Source organism: Urocitellus parryii, unplaced genomic scaffold, assembly GCF_045843805.1.
Source record: "Urocitellus parryii isolate mUroPar1 unplaced genomic scaffold, mUroPar1.hap1 Scaffold_135, whole genome shotgun sequence".
In the NCBI taxonomy this organism is placed as follows: Eukaryota; Metazoa; Chordata; class Mammalia; order Rodentia; family Sciuridae; genus Urocitellus; species Urocitellus parryii.
The window spans coordinates 282,723-291,565 of NW_027551974.1; the positions used below are offsets into that span (position 1 = coordinate 282,723).

The 8,843-nt window shown below is 31.7% G+C and overlaps 1 pseudogene; it reads left to right on the forward strand.

The window, feature by feature from the left end:
- Positions 1–203: 203 nt before the first annotated feature.
- Positions 204–8,020, forward strand: LOC144251630 (testican-3-like; annotated as a pseudogene).
- The last annotated feature ends 823 nt before the right edge of the window (positions 8,021–8,843 follow it).

Sequence of the window (8,843 nt, forward strand, 5' to 3'; positions counted from 1 at the left end):
TTTCTCTTCCTTCCACAGAGGTCTTACCCCTCTGCTAATGATAGAATTCTTTAATGGTCTAAACTGAGGATATTCTCCTGAATCTTTCCCAGGAACAACATTTTCCCAGGGTGCTGAAGATCCTTATCCATATTTTTAGAGTTAGCCAATATTTGACTCTCCTCTGGAATTTAAGTCTTTGTTCCATGAGGGACACAGGGATGATGGATGTAGGTGAGCCTCCACACCTTTCCTCCAGCAAATGATTCTTCTCAGGTGACTTCCTTGGGTCTCTTTTCCTGCTCTGTCTACCTTGAAAACGTTTGCTGATGTCTCTGGAATAGTGTCAGTCAAATGGAATGAATCCCTCTTCTTTTTGTGGCTTGCAGAGTTGAGTTCCTATCCTGCTAACTCACACTCAGTCTTCAGACATTCCTTAAAAAATTCAATGTGATTTGTTTTAATAGCTTACATGACATCTGCTGTCTGTTTAGGGTCAGCAAGGGCTCTCATCCCATCTCCTTTGGGAGGCACCTGTACTTTTATTTTTAGAATCTGTTTTTTTTTTAAGGGCTCGAAATACTGATATTATATCTGATGCTATTTAGGACAGACACCTTAGACCTTTGGCTTATCCAGGCTAACCCATCTTTGTTACCACATTGCTGAAATTTCTGTCATTTTCCCTGCTCACACCCTACTTCCCAGTAGGCAGTGCACCCACCTCCCCCACCCCCGCTGTAACACATTTGTAATTAATTGTAATAATTGCCTCTTGAGGGACACAGAAAACAGTAATTGTGTAATACTGCATGATGGCTATTCTTTAGTCAACAGTTTTAACTGAAGTACCACAAACACCATAATTCTAGCAAGATACAGGGAATTTTTAAAGTTTTAATCATTTTGTGTTTATGATGTTTGAGTGAAAATAGCATTTTAATTTCTTTTAATTGAAATAAATTTCAATTCTTTATAATAATAGTGTTAATCATATATATACATATATATACATACATAAATATATAGATTAAAACATTTATCACAATAAACTTTATTCGGAAAAAGCTTGAACAGTAAAATGTAAATAATGTTTAATTACAGTACTAACTGCCATTGAATGAATGATTAATTAGTACCAGATGCTTTCTGGTTAATTAATTCTCACAATTCTCCTCATGTTACTCTCTGCACTTTACTGTGAAACAAATTTCCCAAGATGAAATGTAAAGCCCTACCTCTCTGACTATCCAGTAGGTACCATGCACTAATTACCTGTTTTGTTGATGTGCTTTTTTCTTTTGGGTGATGAGATCTTCCATATTTAGCTAACCATGTTCTTTCTTTGCATTTAGGATTTGATACCAGTATTTTGCCCATTTGCAAGGATTCACTTGGCTGGATGTTTAACAGACTCGATACAAACTATGACCTACTGCTGGACCAGTCAGAGCTGGGAGCATTTACCTTGATAAGAACGAACAGTGCACCAAGGCATTTTTCAATTCTTGTGACACATACAAGGACAGTTTGATATCAAACAATGAATGGTGCTACTGCTTCCAGAGACAGCAAGGTAAAAGATGAGTCACCTGTACATGCAAATAATAGACCTCCATTTCAAATTTTATGTAATCTTTCATGATGAAAGAAATAACCATACTCTGTGCCTTATTTATTTCACTAGATTTTTTTCTAATTTGTGTGTTTATAAAAAGAACCATAAGCAGGATGTTGAGCAAAGTAACTGCTAAAAATGCAAACATGCTAAGTGAGATGAAAAATGGTAATTAATATTTTATATTAATGTACTTCATTATAGTTTCCATTATGAACCATCAAGAAGCACACAGAGATATGAGAACATAGATATTAAAAATAATCATTAAAATTAATTTGCTATCTGCTTTGCCCATGGTGTAAAATAAATGTTTTTTTTTTTATCACTATACTGTGGAGTTTTAATGTTCTATTTTGTGATCATATTAAATGAGCTGAATGAACCACAGCATTTACCATAAAGTTATTTTTACTCATTTTTATTTTGAAATGACTAAGTCTTTCAACCTTTACAAAATAGTTCAGCCTTTCAAAAATTCACTAACAAAGACAGTGCTTCAATACTCTGGTAAAAATTAAGCAAGATGAAAAATTGAAATGCTGCTAGTTCCTTATATACCCTTCTTTATTAGGAATGCAAACCAAATGTAAATTTGGAAACATGTTACAGAATCAAAGGAATTAGCAATTTGTACCAAGTGAATACAGAGAAATAGATCTAAAGTTCACATCACAATGAAGTTTTGGGAAACTTAGAAGATAATGCTATGTATAATTCTGATGCTAATTTAAAAACCTTGAAAAAAGTTTAATGTGATACACCTGTTCTTGCAATGCTTTTTAAGATTTTTGAAAGCTAAGAGAATGAACAAGCTACTTTAAATTATGTCCATGTAGAAATATGAAAACATTTATCAGGATTTCCCTATCTAAATTACTTTTTAATATTTAGTGATAATTTTATAAGTAGAGATCAAATGATTATCCTTAAATTGCTAATCAGGATTATCTGAGTAGGGTAGCTTAACTGTTTGTAAACCATTTTAAAGCAAAGTTTAAAAAATGGATTTACTGTGTTAAAATTTTAATTGAATGCATACATAAACACATGTCAACTTTACTGCATATATGTACTCTAGGTCATTAAACACTCCTAAAAATCTAGGCAGGCTTCAGTGGCACATACCTGTGTGTGAATGTGTGTGTATGTGTGACTATTATACACATTATATATTATGTTGTGACTATTTTGAATTTTCTATTTCTCTACAAATATCCCCTTTGAAATGATTGAGTTTGAAAAATGGACAAATGAGGAATTCCAAATTTATTTAAATGTTTTGTTTATTTTTAAAATCATGGTTTATCAGAAATTATGGTGTATTGTATCCTCTTTCTAAATTTCACATATATTTGGAGCATCTGGGTGACAATAGAAAGACCAAGGTACATTATCAACATTATTCAATATTAGAATTTATGAGTTTTTCTGACACATCTTAAAAGAAGTATCAACTTTTCCATAGATCATAATGCTAAATTATTTCTCTATATCTTAGCAACTCTTTTAAATGAGGGAAATTTCATCAATTGGTTAGCATTTCATTGCCAAGTCAGTTGATGCTTTAATAGTACATGATGGGAAATATTTTCATCATATAATTATTTTGCTGTTTTCTTTTTTCATCCAATTCAGTCATTCTAAGAAAAAACAAGATGATGGGAGTGTGATAAATCTCATCCCAGACACACAATCTATATGAACGTTTATCTGTATAAGTAAGGAATATAACACAACCAATATGTAATGTGTCTTCTAAAAGCATGTAAAGACTAAGTGAAGATTGATATCAAAAAAGTTACCCATTCTCTGTTTGACTAAAATCCTAAAGGTGACATTTTTAATGTCATTACAGACCCACCTTGCCAGACGGAGCTCAGCAATATTCAGAAGCGACAAGGGATAAAGAAACTCCTAGGTGAGTCATAGCTCATTCTTCTGAAGGCTTTATTGCTTACATAAATAACCCCAGGGAAACAGCAACATGAAATCAATATTAATCCAACAAAGATAGACTGCACTAAATTTCAGCAACAAAATTTATAAACTTTTGGAAGCCATTAAACTTACTTTTATTACCTCACCTATTGAAAGATATTATGTCTGTTTTATTACCCTAATATAATGTTCATTTTGAAAGTTATTAAGTAAAAAGAGATTTAAACAATAATAAAGTTAAAACGTCAGCAGAAACTTCTAATTCTGTGGTTAATAATGTAAGAATTGATGGGTAGGGGCTGGGGATGTGGCTCAAGCGGTAGCGCGCTCGCCTGGCATGCGTGTGGCCTGGGTTCGATCCTCAGCACCACATACCAACAAAGATGTTGTGTCCGCCGAGAACTAAAAAATAAAATATTAAAAATTCTCTCTCTCTCTCTCTCTCTCTCTCTCTCTCTCTCTCTCCTCTCTCACTCTCTCTTAAAAAAAAGAATTGATGGGTATACAGATAGATAAATATAGATATACACTCAGAGAGAATATATAAATCAAATATTTTAAAGATGGGGTGAAAAATGCTGAGTGCCTCAGAGAAGTTTGACTGTATTCTTTAGTGTTTTCATGAGTATTTTTGGCTATGTTACTTTTAGCAATGGAATATATGTGTGGATGAATGGATAGGTAAACAGGTAGGTACATAGATAGACCAACATATAAATAGATAATTGCAAATTTTACCATGAGCCCCGAACTATTTGAATGTTTGGTAATCAAGACACCATCAAACCATTAACTTTGATTATCGTATGTTTCTTTAAGCTTGAACATTTTAAATAAATTCTTCTTAGAATAATGCTAAATTCTTAAAAATTTACAAAATTAGTACATAGTTACCAGAAATCCTTTACCCAACTTTTCCTAAAGATAACTTCTTGCATGCACCAAACAATCAGAACACATTTGTAAAAATCTAAGAAATTATTATTTCTATAATCCTGGCAGCTATAAGGGTCAGGTTTTACTTGGATTACACCAGTTTTGTCACAGTTTGTTCTTTTTTTTTTTTTTTTTTTTTTTGCATTTTGGTATATAAAGCAGGACAAAACTCAGGCAGTGTGTCTTTTAAGTATGCTAATACATTTGTCTACTTAGTGGCATGTAACTTAATTATGACTCTGGATCTAATTAATCTCTTTTACATTTTGATGAGCTATCTTTATAATTAAAATATATGTGTGTGTGTAAGTAAGTTTATATATATATATATATATATATATATAAACAAACTAGCATATTTCTGTTATTAGTGTTCTCTTTCACTTTCAAAGTGAACTGGCATAAAATATATAAGAGTTTATGTCAAAAAAAATGCTGTTTTAAAGTAGTAAATATTGGAAATTTGATTTTCTTATTTTTTGTGGCCTTAGATCCATTGAAAATGTTTCAAAGTTTTCCTTGTTGGAGATACTCCATCTGCTTCACTGAAAGATTAGTAGTTCAAATGAATTATAATTTATAAGTTTAAATCAACCACCTATTTATCATATCAAAATTGTAAAACTTATGGAGGGGGTAAAATTATGATCTAATATGGTATAAGAATAAATGATTTTCATATTCTAACTATATATTTAGGGTTTTTTTTTAAATAAAAATGATGTTTCCATCATAGAAAAAAAAAGTTCAGGAAAAAAAGAAAAGTTTCTAATTTTCTAGAACTCACATTCTTATGTTTAAGTATTTAGTGAGGAATATGACCATACTTATAAATTACTAACTAAACATTTATCTTTAGGAATATACCATATACTGTGCTATATATTATACAAATAGAAATAAATATCTCTTTCTGACCATTCCCAGTAAACTGTGTTCTATAAGACTGAGTTTAAGAGATACTTATACAAAAATGAAAGTCAAGAGAACCCAAACATTTCCAAACAGAGGATATGGAAGTGTAGTTTTGAATGTATCCAATGATAATCTACACACATGCACACACACATGAGATGGAAGATATGTCATCTCCTCCAGTTTAAGAGAAGACTTCATATTGATGGCATATTTAAGTTGAGTCTTAAAATGAAACAATGAAGAAAAGAGATTCCAGTTGATATTAAAAGGCAGTGTGTAAAAAAGGTGAAAAAGCATCAAATTGAGTGGTAATAGCTACACGGCATGAAAAGATCTTGAAAAATATGAATGAAAACTTTGGAGAATGAAAATAGAAAGTTGTTAGTGATGAGATGATATAGGGTCTTGTACACCATATAAGTGCTCCCAATGATTGAATGTGAGCATAGCATCACATAGTAATGCTGTACTATACCACTGAAAACACTACACTTTGCAAAAATGAGGCATGTTTAAATGGTAGTTTCCTTAAAACAGGATATGAATCCATAAGTTTTAATCAGTTCCTATGGCAATGGCAGTGCCAGAACAGCAGAACACATACCTGTTTTCTTCTACAGGTGTCACTAGTATGTAGCCTGGAATACAGTGTCACTTCACCTGTGTATGTCTTAAGGCTTATTGGTAAAACACATACGTGCATTTGTGGGTGACTATGTGCATGTTTCACAGGACAGTACATCCCTCTGTGTGATGAAGATGGTTACTACAAGCCAACACAATGCCACGGCAGTGTTGGGCAGTGCTGGTGTGTGGACACATATGGAAATGAAGTCATAGGATCCAGAATAAAGGGGAAAGGTTATTTTAATAATTACCAATCACAGTAGTCAATACTGAGATCCTCATTAATTTGTCTAAGCACTTAATGAAGACCTGTCCTATGCAGACAGGTTAACTGCTATTTGACATACATTATTTAGGAAAAGATAAAGAGTAAACAATGAAAGTAATCTCATTTAATCCTTAAATCCCTCTTCTACATTAATTTATTCTGTAACATTTTTAGTAGTTGTTGATTTTCTATTCTGTCCAATATGATTAGATTTCAGTGAGACATACTATTCAATAGCTATCTTATTTAATTTTAACATGTAGAGAATATTTCTTCATAATATGTAAGTTAAAGTGTTAGTACTACTAATTACTTCAGTTATCTGTGTTGCCAGTGGTGAATAAAATGTAATTTTTGTTGTAAATGAAAATTATATGAAGATGAATTAAAAGTGGACAAAAATTATTTTGGAATCATGGACTTGTGAGATTTCTTAGCATGCTATGATTAAGAATATGCAGGAAATGGGAAAATAGAAACATTTTCTTCATATAAGATGGAAATTTCAGTGTGTGATGATTTCAACCAATTCATAAACAATGAATTTTATTAATTGGATTTGTTATAATTAGATACCAAAAAATTATAAGAATTAATATCCAGAAGAGGTAAAAATGAAGACACACTGGCATTTAAGAAGTTGAAAAGTGAATACATACTGAGATATAAATGAGCATTATTACCTCCAGAAAAATTATTAGCTATTTCTAAAATATTTTTAAAAAATAATTTAATAAATATTTCCTTTGTCAAAGTAACAAATTCCCACCAACTTAGTGGCTCGGTCTACAGAAATTTGTCATCTTGCCAATCTGTCTGTCACGAGTAGATATCGGGTCTGTCTCACTAAGCTGAACATCACAGTATCAGCAGGGTTGTGCTCCTTTTGAGACTCTTGAGGAAAACCAATCTCCTTATCTTTCCTGCCTTCTAGAAGTCACACATATTCCTTATCTCAAGGAGACTTACCTCCAAATTAAAACTAACTTTGCATCTCTTTGTCCATTCTTCTGTAGTCATGTCTCCTTCTGACACCATCTGGGAAATGTTCATTGATTTTAAGGACCCAACTGACAGTTGGGGTCTTCATGTATAAACTGGGAAAATCTCCCCATTTCCAGTTATAAGGACCTAATCACATTTGCAAAGTTCCATTTCCATTTAAGTTATTATCTGTAGGTTCTAGGGATCATGAAGTAAATATTCGGGGGAGGGGAACAATTATTCCGCAACCACACTTATAGAAGAAATTTTAAGCACTTTAAGATTCAATATGTCATGTGAACTTCTATAAAAAAAAAGAATGAGATCAAAATTACTGAACTAGAAATCTTATATAGCATACCTCAACAATAATTTTGCTATTAGCACACAAATTTTAAAAAATGATAAAGTTTAACATGTAACAGTTTATCAAATAACTGATTTATTTCTCATCTTCATTAAAGTGATGAGCAAATTAAAAATTTATTAATTTTCCTATTTTTCATTAGTATTTTATCTCTTGTATATATATCACCCCAATACTCAGTCAAAATAAATATAATGCTTACTTATTTTTAGCTATAGATTTTGAGATCTCTGGAGATTTTGCAAGTGGAGATTTTAATGACTGGACCTATGATGAAGAAGATGAAGATGACATCATCACTGATAAAGATGAAATTGAAGATGATGACGAAGATGAAGGGGATGATGATGATGATGGCGATGACCATGATGGATACATTTGATTAATGGCAGTTGAGGTCAATAAATTGCACATTTGTAATATTGACAAAGTGATTGCTTATGGAGAATTACCTTGTTGCCCCAAAACAAAATTATTTCAAACCTCATATATATTTTGTATAATTATTTCAAATATGGCACGAAAAGTCATAGAAATTTATGTTGAAATAAGAATTATTTACTTTGAGTTTTTGTATGTCTTAGAGAAAAAGAGAACATATATGCAGTATAGCCAGACAAAGGAAAGTGATGGAGAGCTAGTAAAATAAAGTCTGAATAAGAACAAATTTTGCAAATGTTCCATAAAAATAACAACGAATGAGTGCTTGGGATGATGAGTGTTTTGTTTTCTGAAACCCCAGCTTAAATTTACAACTTATAGTGATCTGATCCCCAAGGATTTTATAAAATTATGCATGATCCAGATCTTTCCAAAGTAGCATCAGAGTAAAAGAGAGACCACATGGTAAAACAAAGTGACCATTGTAGAATCTTATTAAGTTGTTTATGTTAACAGTGACATTTTTAATTATGAAGTTATTCTGGATATGATAGGATATTTTATAAAATGGCAAGTATGGAAAACCACAGATTCTTGAATGTTAGAAATTTAGTTGTCCTTTCTAATTTTTATTTTAAACTGAATGGCAGTCTTACACACACACACACACACACACACACACACACACACACACACATATATATATATATAATATTCTTAAGCAGCATGACTTTTAGATTTCTGTCTTTCTGACCAGCAATTTAGGGTACAGAATTCAGGAAGACAAAAGGAAAGATTCATTTTAACCATATTTTCACTAAAAG